We start from the raw sequence: 18,515 nt of genomic DNA, 5'->3' as shown, positions 1-18,515 counted from the left end.
AAGATGTCTATAAGAAGAAACTTTTTCACTTATTTGCTTATGTTAATATACAATTCACAGAGGAAAATTTCACTCTCCTGTATAATTACTTGTCTACCACATTCCCAAGGTGATCAATGAACTTCTAGTTTTTATTTTATTTTTTGCTATTATTTTAAACTTACAGTTTTAAGATTAATTGGAAGGGTTTTAATACATTGCAATCAACATTCTTGCTGATGTTCCAGGATAACTGCATTTGACCAATCAGAGCCTCCAGAAGGTTTCTGAGTCCTTTGACACAAATCTAGCAATCTGATAACTTCTTTGTTTTTTTGCATATTAAGATGTTTCAGGTTCAGTTTGTATACTTCTTGCCCTTAATCTAGAATCAGTCATTTCCCCCAAGGAGCTCTGGTTCCTTTTGTGAGAAAAATATATTGGATGAACACAATCTGGATACTAAAGGTACTCATTGCAATTGGATGTGTGTCATTTAAGTATTTTGATACTTATTCTTACTCCTTAATGGTATCTCACCCATTAATCAAAACCTTTGAAAATATTTTTAGGTATACTTGGTGTACTTTCTTTGTATTATTTCTCTACAAGTAAATATATAATATAGACAGAGATCTAGCAGGTCTCTAATTTTTCTGTATTGCAATCATTTCTAGAAAACAGAAGACAAAACACAATAAAGTATTAGAGCAAATAGCACAAATTCCTTAAAAAATCCAAGTCATGAATTCTTCCTAATAAGGCACATACCTAGGTAACTGAGGGCACCAACTTTAGTACTTTTGAAGTCCAAGACATAGAGCAATTGTTCTTTAATATACTACTTGATTTAATTATCATTATAATCCTATTGTGAGGTAATGTTATTTTCCTTGTGTTCTAGTTATTGAATCAAAGCCCTGAAGGTTAAGTAGTTTGTCCATCATTCTCTAGGAAGTCTTTTTTTTTTAAATAATTGTTATACTGTTTAGAGATAAATACTACCAAAGCGTAGTATAAATATCTGTTCATTAGCTGATGTATGAACGTCCAAATTTGATATCAGAAAGCATCTTGTATTAATGACAGGATGAAGAAATGGGCTCTCAAAATAAATCATGTAAGTTGAAGGTATGATTGGCCATATGTAGGTCTGCTATATTGAAACTTGCAGGCTTGATAATGTAATAAGAAATGGAAGGTAGTAGTAGGCAACTATGATACAACATTTTCCTTATATGATAATAGAGTAACAGAATTGGTTCTTGAGTACTAAAGTGGCTTCTCCTCTAACTCTAAACTTCCCTTCTAACACTAAGATTTAAAAATAAGTAATAAAAATAAGCGCATAACAAACAAGTCACTGACTGACTGTCTGTTTGGGAAGCCTCTGACCCGGTAGATTCCTTACTCCTTCAGGGTACTGAAAGCATCCTTCGTTAGGTCCACTTCAAAGGAAAAAGGCAGGGAAAGACACCAGAGACACATTATGGTGTATATTGAGTTCGGAAATTGTTTTTGAAGACCTGTTTTCTGGGATGATAATAATAAAATGAGAATGGCCTAAGCTGTTTGGCCATTTCTTTCTCCCAATGCCAGAATGTGGATCCATCTTCATGAGCTCAGAATGGACAGTGTAGCTCTTGATTTGCCAGATACCTCCAGCTCCATATGTGAATGCCCATCTCACCAAATTCTCAAAACTGGCAATTATAACTATTTAATTATCTGCCTTTTCTTCTTCCAAAAATATTCACAAGGAAAAAATAAGAATATTCACAAGGATTATAATAATAAGGGAAAATGCTTATACAGACTGCTATATCAAGAAGAATCAGTGATATGTGAAATCAGCCTAAATTTGGAGAACCGCTGATTCATAGCAACTAAACTGTCTGCACTCATTTTTTCTTACTATGAAAATAAATGGTTAATATATTCTTGTTGGAAAGTTTAAGAATCAATTATGTAGGGCAGTAGTTTTCAAAATATGGTCTCCATACCAGTAACCTCAACATCACCTAGTAACTCATTATAAATGAAATTCTCAGGCCTCAGATGCCCCAAAATCTGTATTTGAATAAATCCCCATAAGTGATACTGATGTATGATAAATTCTGAGAATTAACTCATATAGGTAGAGAATCTTGTGAGAATGTGTAAATCAAGTAGCTTATCAATTATCAACCCACAGAAAATCTCAAAGTACTAGTGACTGAATATTGTGATCTCTTTTTTTTTTAAAGATTTATTTAATTTATTTATTTGACAGACAAAGATCAGAAGTTGGCAAGAGGCAGGCAGAGAGAGAGGAGGAAGCAGGCTTCCCACAGAGCAGAGAGCCCGATGCGGGCCTTGATCCCAGGACCCTGGGATCATGACCCGAGCCGAAGGCAGCGGCTTAATCCACTGAGCCACCCAGGCACCCCGAATATTGTGATCTTTACCTGTTAAGAACACATGCTTTACACATACATAATGTGTGTAAGGCTTCAAACAGGATGTTCCCATTTGTTTTCATCACAATTACACAAGAAGAAATATGGCACTTGTAGTTAAAACGAAAATATCTTTTCCCTGCTATCATGGAAATGTATGGGACAAGGTTTTTTGTTTTTTGTTTCAATCTAATTGCTAAGAAAATAAGATTTAAAATGGGCATTTAAGTCCATTATATTGTATAATTCCCCACAATATTTTTTAAAGAACATCTTGGAATTCATTTATAAAAAGAAGCAATTTATTAATTTCCCCTGCTGGGATCAGCTTTAAAAAAAGGTTAATATTGGCATTAACATTTGGTTCTGTGACTGCCAGTGCTCTTGTCTATTTGTCTATAAGGCAATGGTGAACACTGTGCAACAGTATAATCATCCTAATTTAGTTGGCCATAAGGTCTTCCTGCTGAGAGAATCTGGAGTTGAAATACTACTATGAATTCCTTTTACTGTTAAAGACATATTTTCAACATCTAAGTTCCTGGGATATAGAATCCATTGTTTATTATGCCTAAAAGATCCCTCTGAGAAGTTCAGTACAGAAAGCTGGCAACCAAGAATGCCTCGGTGACTCAGTGGTTGAATGTCCAACTCTTGGTTTTGGCTCAGGTCATGATCTCAGGGTGATAAGATCAAGCCCTGCATCAGGCTCCCTGCTCAGTGGGGATCCTGCTTGAGATTCTCTCTCCCTCTGTCCCTCCACTCCCTCTCTAAAGTTAAAAAAAAAAAATGTTGGCAACCACTATATTGGGACACTGAAATAGCAAACTAATCCCATGGAAAATGGACCATACATATTGGATTCACTTTGCTTTGTTGTAAAATAAGATAATCAGATTCTTCAAAGTGATTAAATTAATGTATTTTCTTCCTTTCCTTAGGTCATACATCTAGTTCCATCTTTCCTTGCTATATTTCTTCAAATTTACTCAATTTATCAGGTTGATCCCATCTCTACCTTCTATTGACTCTTACCTTTGATTATTTGGGCCCAATCTAAATTTTCACTGAGGTTTGGAGTACCAAGATACCAATCCCTCTATCTCATAATCCAAGTAGACACATGTTACATCTATCCTCCACCAGATCTAACCACTTAAACAACCCAGTCATCAACTTGATTTTAGATTTCTAGCCTCCAGAACTGTGAGAGAAAAAAAAAATCTGTTAATTTAAGCTATACAGTTTATTGTACTTCGTTATCGTAGTAGGAAACTTATACAGCATGCAAAACAGATCTCTAATTTTATCTCCCACTCCAAACAAGCCAGTTGCTCTCCATAATCCTGGGGTATGTTACCACCATCCACTCAATTATCTTTATTAAATACAATGAGAATCATCTTTGATGTTGCTTTCTCTCCCATAGTCATATTTTAACTAAGATCTATGACATATTCTCATTAATACAACAAGTAGTTAAGGAACTGAATGTGCCTGATGCTATTCTAGGTAGCAGGAAATAAGGCAAGGGGCCCCTGCTCTTACAACTTTATAATCAGGAGGAATGAACAAAATCAAGTATGAGTAACCAACAACACAAATAAACATGAAAATATGAGATGGCAATGAATGATAGCATTTAAAACATAGTGCTGTGATAAGACAGTGTGTAATAGAAAGTGGCAATGAAATATTGTAGGAGTGACAATAGTAAGACACACTGGGATGAAAGTGTCACAGTTAAGTACAAAGGTACTGATATTGAAATAATCTTGGCTTTTAAGGAAAAGGGAACATGGCTGGGAATAGATTAGAACAAGCAAATGGGGCAGAGTGGCCATGTGCTGATAAGGGACCAGATTATGCCCTTAGTTTCCACAAGAAACAATATTTTTTCTATGTATATTGGGTGATAGCCCGGATAGCTTCTTTTCTTATCACCCCCATCACCTAGTTCAAATCACCATTATTCTCTCTTTGTTAATTATCTTAACAATTATTTAACTAGTTCCCTCTTTCCTCTCTTTCATCCCTTCCAAGCTCTGCATGACAACTATAGTAATATTTAAATACACAAATCATACATGTATTGTCTCTCTTCTCCTTAAAATCCCTCAGTGACTTCTTATTGTGTTTTGAATAAATTCGAACACCTTACTGTGACTGGGGTAAAGGTCAAGTGAATTAACGGGTATTAACCACTAAGAGCAGTGCTTGGCATACATGCAGGATTCAGAGAATGTGAATTAAATGTCTTTCTACACAAATGTAACATGGCATTTTTCTCCATGTCTGGACCAACTCCTCTTTTTCTTTCCTAGAATGTTCTGTCAAAGTTACAAATACCCAACTATGAAAGACAACTGTGATACCTGGGTTACAAACTCACATATTCACAGGATCCAGAACAACAATGAAAAATGAACTAGGTTGGGCTGTAGGGAGACATAAAGGGGACAGTGGAGACTGGAAAGTTGGAAGATAAACGCAGAATCAAAAGGAGATTGCTACTGTTTAGGTCCAACTGAGTGTTCCCATGTTGGACAGCTATCCCATGGTTGAGAGATTTTTTAATTTTTTTCCAACGGAAGTCAGAAATCAAACTTTTATAAGAAATATCTAAATCTGAATTTGTAAATACTGGCATTTAATAAGATTTTTAACTGTACAGGCACAGAAGAACCCATCCATAGATCCAGCAGTTGGCTGCTAGTTTGAGGCTTCTACTATTATGGAAGGGGGGGGATACCTAACAATAAGTTTTGATGAGGATATGAGAGATTTAGATCATCTAATTTTGTTTAGGAGAAGAGAGCCAAGGTCTTGAACTATATACTAAATCATCCTGCTTCATTTTTCTCAATAAAAATAATAAATTCTCATACATGTATAGGCCAGTTAACTGTTCTAAAAGTATTACACATATTAATACTTAAAACTACCCTGAGAGATGGGTACTATTTTCATCTCTTTACTGTTAAAGAAACAGAAAATCAGGTAAACTAAGGGTATGCCCAAGATCTCACTTCTAGGAAGAGATAGAAAAAAACTGGAGGGAGTGTACCATGAGGGAGAAGAGCACTAAAGAGGAAGGAGATGAGACTGATGAGGCACCAGGTAATTTTGCCTGGGGTCTGCTTTACACAGCATCCACTGATGATTATTAGTCCCAGCAGACCATTTCTAAGAATTTCAAAACATCACATAATGGGCCTGTCCTAGCTTTAATAGTAAATAGGCCAGCTTGTTATGCAAATGCTTATATATATTGTCATCTTTCTTCCCCCATCTTCATGCTCTCCACATCAGCCCATCTGTTCTATCACCCCCTCCCCATACAAGGGTGTTACTCCATCCCCAAGGAGCACAGCCACCAACACGGAAGCAGAAGAATGCAATGACATAATGGTGATTTTTTAAATCAAATTTACACGTAAAATGCATTGCCAGCAAGAACTCCGTCAGGTCACAGCTGTTTCACAGTGAGTCATCCGTCACTCTGAGGACTATCCCACATGGACCAAAGCAATGAAATCCCACGCACCAGGGAATAAATAAATTTATACTAACTCAAGAATGTCTTCCATCAAATGTTTGCAAGAAACATTTACACGAGTTAGGTGAAAAGAATGCAGCATTGCTGCATCAACACACTATAAGTATTTTTTAATGAAACTCTAAGAATATGAAAAATTTGAAAATGAATAATTACCTCTGTAAAGAGAGTACTGCATTCTACCAGAGCTTTGGAAATCTATACAATTTTTTTTTTTTTGCCAAACAAGAAAAAAATTCAAAAAAGTTCAATTGTTTTTAATAGGACCCACCAATAGACCCTCAATAGGCCCAGGAGGAGAAACATAACTGTCACATAGTAACATATGAATTTGGTGCAAAACTTCTGACAATCCTAGAATATATCCTCCAATTGCCTGTGATAGAGCCTGAAATTTCTATTCTTTTGGGATAAGGTAAAATGTCCATGAAAAATAATAACTGGTCATGAAATATATATGCATTCTCTTGCAAAAATGAATGGAGAACTTGGTAACTATGCATTGGACACATTGTCAAAAGGAGACAGGACATCACCAAGAGAAAAACAAGAATAATAAATTTGACCAGGCTGGTCATGCTGCTCCATTTCCGTGGAAAATGAAATAAGAAATGCAAAAAGAGAGGAAAAAAATAGAAAAGGCATTGACTAAAACCAAATCAAACCAAATCAAAAGAACCAATCAATCAAGCAAACAAACACAAAAATAGAACAAAACTAAAACATCAAGTATTTTAAACACAAATACAAAACACAAACACAAACACAAAAATAGAACAAAACTCAAAGCATCATGTATTTTAACTGCTTGACTTGGAAAGCACATGCTACCAATTTCTCTTGTAAGGTAACTGTGTAGATCGAAATTGTCCTTGACTTTGAAACTAGGAGGCTTACCTGAAAGTTTTCAGGAGATGAGTACTTATTTCTCTATTATCTTCCTGTACTTTCTCTATCAAATACTAATTAAGGCTCTTGTTGAATTCATCCCAGAAGGTAGATTCACTATCTTCTCTGGTACACTTTATGTTGTTAAATGATCCTTTTTAAAATGTAGTCTTGGGGCACCTGGGTGGCTCAGTGGTTAAGCCTCTGCCTTCAGCTCAGGTCATGATCTCAGGGTCCTGGGATCCAGCCCCGCACTGGGCTCTCTGCTCGGCAGGGAGCCTGCTTCCCCCCGTCTCTCTGCCTGTCTCTCTGCCTACTCTCTCTCTGTCAAATTAAAAAAAAAAAAAAGATAGTCTTAGTCTCATACTTCTCCTTATTAATTCTGAAGCCACGGAGAATAAACAATTGGAAAATAATGCTTTTGGCCTCACTAGTCAGAAAGATGCCTCACAACAGTGGCATCTTCCTATTCATCCAGGAACCTTCCTATTCATCCAGCACAATGTTTATGTTTAATAACCTCAAGCAGCGCTTTATCAGCAGAAATACAATGTAAGCCACGTATGTAATTTAGAATTTTCGGGTAGCCACATTAAAAAGTAAAATATGTCCATTAGTCTATTATTAATATTCTAAATGTCAATTTTACATGAAATACTTTGTAACTAAAAATATTCAAACTACTTTATGTGTTTTATTTAAACCAATTTATCCAAACCATTATTATTTCAACAGGTAGTTATTATAAAAATGTATTGAGTTGATATCTTCTTTTTTTCATACTAAGCCTTCAAATCTAGTTTTTGTTTTATACTTACAGCTTATTTCAATTGCATGCTATATCTTCAATGGCTAAAGTGAAGTGCAGGCCTATGAAAGCAACGAAGTTGTGCTTAATGGAAAAACACTTTTAAATAACTAATTTTAAATGCAAATTTATTATAATTAAATAAATAGAAAATTAACTTTCTTGGTTGTTATAAACATAAGTTTTCAATAGATACTTGGTGGCTACCACAATGAACAGCACAATTCTAAAAGATTGAGTCTTTGAAGGAGTCACATAAGGTAAATATATTAACATCTCCCACTAGCTTTAAAGAAAAAAATTGAGGAAGAAAATTCTAAGTCAAATCCAAACCATAACCAAAATGAAGCACTTCTGTGGAAGAAAATATCTCTCAGGACAAAAATCCTTCTATATGTCCAAGCTGACATATAGAATGAACACTACACCAGCTTTTGATTTAGACTATATGAGAATGTTAGTGCCTCCATTTATCCACTGAAGTGTCAATATTGGTAATGGAAAGCTTTGATTTTGAAAACCAAACTAGACCTACATGTTCTACATCTGATACTGGATTAAAATAAAAACAAATTTATTTATAAATGATAATAAAATCATCAATATATTTATCATTAAAATAGATGGCTAGAGTAAGTTATAGTATCATTTATAATGCCCAAATATTTAGGTTATTCATATAACAATTTACCTAGTGTGATTTTCAAAGTTTGAAGACAGCCATGTATGTAGAAAACTGATTCATTGACTTAATAACATTGATTCTTCTACTACATTGAGAAATAAATATATAAGTTTGTGTTCAGTTAAAGGGTATAAAGGTTTTTCTTAGAACCACCATACATTGAGTCCGGTTAGTCCTTCCATTGGGAATTAAAAATAAAAAATCATGGTTTGGCCAGAGAAAAGATAAACTTTATGACTTAAATATTTTCCTAGAACACATCAACTTAAATGTTTAGGAAAATACATTCGCCATTATTGTAACCCAGGTATTTCTTTCCCCTCTACATACAAGCCTCCTACATCTGCTTACCCATCCACATTCTCAGCTGATAGTATTGTTTTTAACTTAATTAGAGAAACTGAAGCAATATGAAAAATTTCAATAGCTCTGACCACTGTACCTACTCATTTACTCGCATTTGTACCCTCTTACTCTATGTGAACAGCTTGTGCTCCAAATGAATGCTGACTTTTTCACTTTTACATTAGATTCCATCTTCCTTTGCCTACTCCCCAGCAATTTCTTCACTTTATTATTAATTTTCTTCTTACTAGTAATAAAGTTTCATTAAACTATATACAATATCTTCTCCCATCTTAAAACAAAATCTCTCTTGATACAAGCACCCCTATAGCTATTTCCCTATTTCACTGCTCTCTTTTATGTAACCCCCCCAAAGTTCTCTAGCCTCACTAGCTGTAAATCCTCTCCTATTCTCTCCAACAGTCTAAAACTCAACTAAATGAATTTCACTCCATCACTTCCCTGAAACTATTCTTTCTTGTTAGTGACCTCTATATTGATAAATCTAATGATCAGTCTCAGCTAATCTTTCTTAGACTATTTATCATTTCTAAAACATTTCTTCTTTCACAAAAACCTTGATCTCCTACTTTTCCTTCTACCTCAAAAATTCCTTTACTGATTTCTCTACTTTTCCTCACTCTATAAACAAAGTCACAGAGCAAGACTGAATCAATGGAATTCTAACTGAACATTAGGATTTGGTCCTTGGAAGTATTTTACAGTCACTTGAAAGATTTCATTGGAGTTTCAGTGCTTTGAATATTACTTTTTGTGGGCAACACTTGCCTTTATAGTTACAGCCTGGAAGTTTTTCCTAGCTCTAGGCTCATACATCCAGCTGACAGGATGGTGTCTCTGGTTGGATGTCTTAACTTAACTTAGGCATCATAATTTAAAACCAGACTCCTTGTTTTCTTCCTGATCTGTTTCCCATGTTTTTAATGGCTAATCATTCATCTATCCATTCAGATCAATGACTTCAGAGTAATACCCCACTCCACTTTCGGTACTGCCCGGTATCCAAGTTGTTGATTTATTTTGCATTGATTTGATTATTAAAGAGGTGACTATGTTTCCAAATATATATTTATTTTATATTTTATCTATTAAATGACTATTTACACATTTGATCCATTTTCTTTTTGGAGTATTACCCTTTTAATTATTCTTTATTGGTATGTACTACTAGTTCTTTTTGTCCAGAATAGAAATTGCTTTATTATATTTATCTAGAGTTTATAAACGGAATAGTGTCATTGTTTAAAGAAGATGAATAATACATAAATATAGAGCAAAGTGAATATGATCTTAAATCCTACCACCCAAGAAAAACACCACTGATATTTCAGTGATCATCTTTTTTATATCTTTTGATAAATATAAATATAAATTTAATAATAGAACTATAGCACATGTACAACCTTTTTATTTCATTTATGTGTTTCCAGTGGCCACCTTTGCCTAAAGCAATTTTTTATTTTCTTACTTTCCCTTTTCTTACTCCCTTCCTCATATCATCTCCTCCTGAAAGACTTATACCATCTCCCACTGCAGGTATCCAGTATGAACAACCCATTGAGTATTATTACATAATTCGTTAAGCCAACATAATTAAGCCTCACTAAGGCTTATATAATCTCTCTCTCTCTCTCTCTCTCCTCCATGCCCCACCTCCACAGATTTTTAGTAATAATTGATTTCATCAAATATACAAAAAAAAAAAAGAGGTATATTCAGAGACATTCTCTGTCTCGTTTTCCCTCCATCCCACTTGGTTCACCTTTTGCCTCATTCCCTTCCCTTTTAAACTGTAAACAAACATATTAATATAGCATTCCTTCCTTCCTTCTTCTCTTAGACTAATGGTAGTATATTATATATGCTTTTCTCCAACTTGCATTTTTTCACCTAAAAAAGCTGTTCTGGACACCACTATGTATTATGTAGTGTGTAAAGACCTACCTCCTTTCTATTAAAAGGAGTCTAAAACTCCATTGTGTGGATGTATTCTAATTCATTCAACCATTTCTTTGTTGATGCACATTCATATGTCTCTTAATATTTGTATAGTGTATTATGCTGATAGATTCCTGGAAATGGGGTTGGTACATCAATAAGTAAACTCATATAAATTTTCTGTATGTCACATATCACATTTCTACCAACAACACATGAAAAAACTTATTTTAATATATTTTTGGCAGGTACTGTTTTGCAAAATATACCAAATACCTCAGTGTAGTGTCACTTATTACCATGAGTGTCCGTGGGCTCACTTTAATATGTTCAAGGCCCATTCATATTTTTTTCCTAATGAATTGTCTGTTGCCTATTTTTCTATCAGGATGTTTTCCTTATTTTCCTGCCCCCTGATTCTTCATACAAAGTTATAAATATCACTGGCTTCTTGCTCCTCTCAGTGGCTGGACTCCATCAAGTTATACCTTATAGTTTTGGGGATTTGTCTTCTAATTTGTATGTTTGTGAACTTTTTATTTTGATATAATTTCAGATTTATAGAAAAGTTGCTAATATAGCATAAGGAATTCCCATATACTTTACCTAGATCATCAGTTGACCCCATACACTTGCTCTCTCTCTCCATATATATAGTTACACACAAAAACAAATGCACACAACTTCAGTATATATTTCTTAAGAATGAAGAAATTCCTCTGTATAGCTATAATTATAAAAAATCAGAAAATATAACATTGACCTAATGCTATTATCTAATCCACAGTTCATATTTAAATTTTGTCAAGTGTCCTAATATCTACTTCCTTTTTCCCATTGCAGAATCCAGTCCAGAATCATGCATGGCAGCTAGGTGTCATGTCTCTTTAGTCTCACTTAATCTTGTACAACTTTAGGGTCTTTCTTTGTTTCTCTTGATCTTAACATTTTTTGAAGAGTGTATGCCAGTTATTTTGTACAATGTCCCTCCATTTAATGTTTCTGACATTTCCTTGTTAGATTCATCTTATGCATGTTTAGCAAAAATACCACAGAAAATATGCATCTTCAGCATCAGGAGAAGTATGAAGTTGGTTTGCTCTAATATTGAAGTTGTTACCTTACATATTTAAGAAGTATCCACTAGGTTTCTTCACTGTAATATTTCTTCCCCCCATGTAATTAATAAGTTATTTTGGCAGATATATAGTAGATAAATACCCTGTTTCTGTCCAAGCTTTTACCCACTAGTCTTAGCAACCACTGATGATTTTCTAATTGACTTATTTCTTTTATATTTATTAGTTGGCACTCTGTTAAAGGAAGAGCTTTCTTTTACCACTCCTTTATTTAATTATTTGTGTCCTTATTTATATTAGCAAAGACATGGATTCTTATTTTATAATCATCTCCATCATTATTTCAATTTATCCTTAAATAATCCCGTATTTGCCCAAAGGGAGATAATTAAGCTAGCTTCTTTGCCTTTAATTATATCCCCATCATTCTTTTAACATTTTATTACCTTCTAACACAGTAAGATGTTCCTGATTTATCTTTTATCTTCCATGACTCAAACATGGGATCATTTATTTTTCTCCAAAGTGCCTTCTGGTGACAAAAGAGACCTACCTGCTTAGGCAAGAACTGCAGAGGACTTCTTGAGCACCTTGGCAGGGACTATGGATATTTTGCAAAGAGGTCCCATTTGAGCTTTAACCTTCTGAGAGCTCCTATGGGAGAGTAAAATGAAAAAGTTAAGTTAGGTGACTTGGGGAAGAAAATAGATTTTCCTGCCCAAACTGGGAAATGATGCTGGTTCTCTTAGTTTTTTAGGAACTCCAGAAAATTTGCTGGATTTTTATTATCATATTTTATGATTCTAACTTTTATTTTAATTATTTTTATATTTCCATCTCTCATTTTGTGAATTATTTTTAGATATTTAAAAATATAATTCTATTGGGGCACCTGGCTGGCTCAGAAGGTTAAGAGTCCAACTTTGGTTTTGGCTCTGTGCTCAGCTGAGAGTCTGCTTGATATTTCGTCCTCTCCCTCTGTCCCTCCACTGACTCATGCTTTCCCTCTCTCTCTAAAGTAAATAAATAAATCTTTAAAAAATAATTATTCTTTTTTTTCTACTTTTCCCTACATATTTGTTATTCAACTTTTTTACCATTTTTGTGGACTGGGTTATATTAAGCCACCCCTCTCACCAAGAATAACTGCTGAATCTGTGTAAAACATTTTTAAAAATCTGTTTGAAGGCAGTAGAAAAACTAAAAAACCAAAAAGGACCAGAGAATCAAATGTTCCAGAGAGGACAAACATGTAGCTGAAGGAATTCAATATTCTACTCCTTACTTAATTTTCCAATCTATAAAACATAGCTGAGAGATGGAGAAGTTGAGCATAAAATAGTAGCTAAGAAGCTGAAAAGCTGAAGAGAGCTTTCAGAAATCTCATAAGGTCACAAGAACAAAAGTTAGAGATTAAAAATCACAAGGAGGATGGACAAGGGTAAACAGCTCAGGATTCCACTGACAGCACTAGGAATTTGCACCTCTGAGAGACACGGAAAATCAGATATAAAACAGCCTTCACAAATATTGAAATATGTATTTGAATTAGGTCACTACCCCCTTGATTTAGGAGTATCAACTCCTTTATTAACTTTCTGCCAACAAAAGGAAATCTTATGTGGAGAATTATAACATCATCAGAACCTCAAATTATCTTTACAAGAATTGGTAATCAGTGTTTTTCATTCTAGCAAACAATTCTGGCATACTAGATGAAATACCAAATCACCAAAACAAACAAAAAAACCAAAAAAAGCATAATGTAAAAATAAACTGATTCAGACATTGGATTTAATTAGATATCAAATATTTTAAAAATTGTATATTAAAATAATACATTTGATAAAGTAATGGGCAAGATGGAGAATTTTAGCTGAGAATTGACTGGAATATCTGAAATAGAATCAAATGGAAAATTTAGAAATACAAAAATAATACAATTAATACTCAATAAGTGGATTTGACAGAGGATGACCCAAAGATATGGATTAATAGAAGGAAATAAATATCCACACTGGAATACAAAGAGAAAAAAATTTGGAACATATAGAAAAGAGTACAAGAGAAAGAGGAGATGTGGTGCTACCAGAGCCTGGAACCCCAGGATATCCATGGGAGCTGGAATCACAGTGAAGTCTACCTGTTGAGAGCAGAGACATAAGTAGGGAAGGGAAGTCCCAGCAAGATCAGGAGTCAGGGATGGTCCCCAGGCACTACAAAGATGCCATACCAAGCAGACCTTCTGTGGCTTCTTTTTATCTTCTACTAGCCAATATTTCAAATCTCCAACACAGAATCAAGTGTGCAGGAAAGCATAGGAAATGGAGCTCTCTGTGTTATATAGTGTGTATGTGAGGGTGAAAGAACAGAAAAGCAACTTATCGGTTAATCTGCACAGATGCCAACTTTTCAAGTTTACGGTAATGAAGTTAATTCTCCTGCTCCTACTTGCTTATTTATCTTTGACCACTTTAATAGGGAGCTGAGAAAAATAGAATTTAATGCTTGTGATCAGGATGATACTTTATCCAGATTACCCAGATAGAGACTATGTTGAAAAAATATATTGAGATTAGTCCAAAAATTACCATTGAAACAAACATTTTAATGGAGCTAATGAATTAAAGCACTCTTTTGACTACCCTGGTATCAATGAGTGACATCTTTCTTCAGCAAAAGTATGTATATTAGTTTGTGTTCCTAGATAGAATATAAAGTAAGGCACATCTTTCCTCACCAAAAGAAGTTATGCTTATCTTTGTTCTTGGTTTTTACTTTGTGGAGCATCATGGCCTGTGAATACCTGGCTTCTCCCAGGAAAATGGGTCACTGCATTCTAAAAGGATGTCTTCAAATATTTCGTTTTTAAATTATATAAAATTCCCTTTAGTACCAATTATTACACTTCAGGTACAAACTGAAATGACATTCAGAAGTATTTGGCTTGAAATAATTTGGAGAAATTATTTTAAGTGAAATAGCTTTTTAGGCATTAAAAAAATTGAACAAGTTTGGTAATTAACTAAATTTATCATTTTTTTCAAGTAATAAGATCTAAAATAAACTGGTAATCAAAAATCATGCTCTTTCTGATTTTTGTATAACTGTGGCTAGTTGTTAGCAGGTAAAGAGTTTAAGAATGTTCTCCTCAAATAGGACCAATACTGTAAGAAGATGTAACATTGAGTAAAGGGTAATTATGTCCTTAAAGTTTCAAATTTACTCAATCATGAGTCCTTTCATGAAAGATGTGTAAATAATATTATGAGATTTTTGGTAAGAATTTCTTTGTATAATAGTAGAAGTATTATATAATAGAATAATTATTATAGAACAGAGCACAATAATAATTTCATTGTATAGTAAGTAGAAGAGAAACAAAAATTATATTTGTAACATATGTATTTTTTAAATTTTAATTCCAGTATAGTTAACATATAGTGATATATTAATTCCAGGTGTACACCATAGTGATTGAACAATTCTATACACTACTCAGTACTCATCAAGATAATTGTATTCTTAATCTTGTTCACCTACTTTACCCATTCCCACACCCACCTCTCTTCTGGTAACCATCAGTTTGTTCTCTATAGTTGAGTCTATTTCTTGGTTTGCCTCTTTTTTTGTTTTGTTTTGTTTCTTAAATTCCACATAGGAGTGAAATCATATGTTATTTATCTCTTTCTGACTTACTGTGTTTAGCATTATACTCTTTAGATCCATACCTGTTGCTGCAAATGGCAAGGTTTCATTCTTTTCATAGCTGTGTAATATTCCATTGTGTGGAATATTACATGAGTATTTATTCATGGACCCTTGAGTTGCTTCCATAATTTGCCCATTATAAATAATGCTGCAATAAACATAGGAGTGCATATATATCCTTCTGAATACATGCATATATATCACATCATATCATCATATCACATCATATCATATATACTTCTGAATTAGTGTTTTCCCTTTTTTTAAATTTAGATTTTACTTAGTTAACATACAGTTAACATACAGTGCAATATTGGTTTCTGGAGTAGAATTCAGTGATTCATCACTTATATACAACACCCAGTGCTCATCACAGGTGTTCTCTTTAATAACCATCACCCATCTACCCCATCCCCCACCCATCTCCCTCCATCAACCCTCAGAATGAGGGTCTCATATGGTTTGATGTGAAGAATCTCATATGGCTTGTTTCCCACTCTCCTTTTTTCTTTTCCCTCTTACCATATATTTCTCTGTTTTCTTTTTAAAATTCTGTATATGAGTGAGATCATATGGTATCTGTCTTTCTCTGACTGACTTATTTCACTTAGCATTATATACTCTAGCTCTATCCATATTGTTGCAAATGACAAGATTTTGTTCTTTTTTATGGCTGATAATATTCCATTACCCACACCCCCCTACCACTACCCCCCCCCACAAAATCTTTATCCATTCATCAGTCAATGGGCATTTGGGCTCTCTTCATAGTTTGGCCATTGTTGGTAATGCTGCTATAAACATCAGGTTGCATATACCCTTTCAAATCTGTATTTTTGTATTGTTTGGGTGGGTATATAGTAGAGCAATAGCTGGGAGTTCTATTTTTAACTTTTGGGGGAACATCCAAACTGTTCTCCAGAGTGGCCACCCAAGTTTGTATTCCCACCAACAATGGAAGTCCCCTTTCTCTTCATCCTTACCAACACCTGTTGTTTCTTGTGTTATTAATTTAGCCATTCAGATACCTGTGAGGTGGTATCTCATCATGGTCTTGATTTGTATTTCCCTGATAATGACTGATGTTGAGCACCTTTTCATGTGTCTATAAGCCATCTTCTTTAGAAACGTGTCTATTCATGTCTTCTGTCCATTTCTTAACTGGGTTATTTGTTTTTTGGGTGTTGATTTTGGTAACTTTTTTTTTTTTAACAGATTTTGTCAATAGATTCAGAAAATGCAGTTGATAAAATACAGAATCCTTTCCTGATAAAAGCTATCAACAAAGTAGGGCTAGATGGAACATACCTCAATATCATGAACATCATATATCAAAGACCCACAGATAATATCATCTCATCCTTAATAGGGAAAACAGAGTCTTTCCCCTACAGTCAGGAACAAACCCAGGATATCCACTCTCACTATTACCATTTGACCTAGTACTGGAAGTCAGCATCAGCAATCAGACAAGAAGAAGAAGTAAAAGTCATCCACATTGGCAAGGAATAAGTCAAACTTTCACTATTTGTAGAGGACATGATACTCTATTTAGGAAACACAAAAGATTCTACCAAAAATATTACTAGAAGTAATACATGAATTCAGCAAAGTTGCAGGATATAAAATCAATATGCAGAAATCTTGTATTTCTATACAGCAACAACAACAACAAAAAAGTCAGCAGAAAAAGAAATCAAGGAATCAAGCCCATTTTTAACTGTGCCAAAAACAAGATACCTACAAATAAACCTAACTGAAGAAGTAAAAGATCTGTACTCTAGAAGCTAAAGAACACTTACTTATGAAAGAAATTGAAAGGGACACAAAAGAAATGGAAAAGTATTTCATGTTCATTGATTAGAAGAACAAACATTGTAAAAATGTTTATTCTACCCAAAGCAATCTACACATCTAGCAATCCCTATCAAAATACCACTAGCATTTTTCAAAGAAGTAGAGCAAACAATCCTAAAATTTGTGTGGAGCCACAAAAGACCCTGAATAGCCAAATCAATCTTGAAAAAGAACAACATTGGAGGCATCAGGTTTCCAGATTTCAAGCTATCCTACAAAGCTGTATGGTACTGGCACAAAAATAGACACATAGATCAATGGAACAGAAAAAGAGAGCCAAGAAATAAGCTCACAATTATATGGTCAACTAATCTTCAACAAAGGACACAAGAATATGCAATGTTGGGGGGGGACACAAGATGGCAGAAGAGTAGGAGACCTAAATATCATTGTGTCCCAGGAATAGAGCTGGATAATTATCAAACCATTATGAACACCTACAAACTCTAATAGGAGATCAAAGAGAAGAAGAGCAGCAATTCTAGGAATAGAAAAGTGACCACTTTCTGGAAGGTAAGATGTGCAGAAAAGTGAATCCAAGGCAACATACAGGAAGATAGACTGCAGGCAGAGGGGCCAGCTCCCAGCAAGTGGTAGAGCAGTGGAGCAAAAAATCAGAACTTTTGGAAATCTGTTCCACTGAGGGATGTCACTCCAGAAGCTAAGTGGGGAGTGGAGCCCTGACAGGAACAGTGTGGTCTCAGGACCCATGGGGTCACAAAAAAGACCAGGGGTGCCTGAGAGTGGCAGAGCTCCCAGGTATTGAGCAGGGAAGCTGGCTGCAGAGACAGAGCCAAGGAGTGGGCTTTCAGCTCAGGGATACCTTAAACCATGATTCGAGGCACAGCTGGGACACTACTCTTTGAGCAGGAACCACATAAATGGCAGATCCAGGGAGACCTCTTCTTCCTCCTCCAGTAGGAGTGGTGTGGAAACATGCTACAGGAATCTGCTGAGTTTGGAGACTCCAAACAGGGCCCTGCACCAGAGATAGAAATGCTTGGTCACAGGCTGGGTGAGCTCGGAGTGCGGCCAGAGACCAGGGAGACAGGAGGATTGACAGCTTTTCTCTGAGGGTGCACTTAGGAGTGGGATTCCAAGCTCTCAGATCCTATGGTTATAGGACAGATATTGCGAGGTCACCATCTTCATTCTCATCCTCCAAAGCTGTATGGAAAGCATAAAGAGAACCTAAGATTCCCAGAGT

Source organism: Neovison vison, chromosome 4 (genome assembly GCF_020171115.1).
Source record: "Neovison vison isolate M4711 chromosome 4, ASM_NN_V1, whole genome shotgun sequence".
Taxonomy (NCBI): Eukaryota; Metazoa; Chordata; class Mammalia; order Carnivora; family Mustelidae; genus Neogale; species Neogale vison.
The sequence above is the reverse complement of the archived record's forward strand: the minus strand, read 5'-3'. Positions refer to the sequence as shown.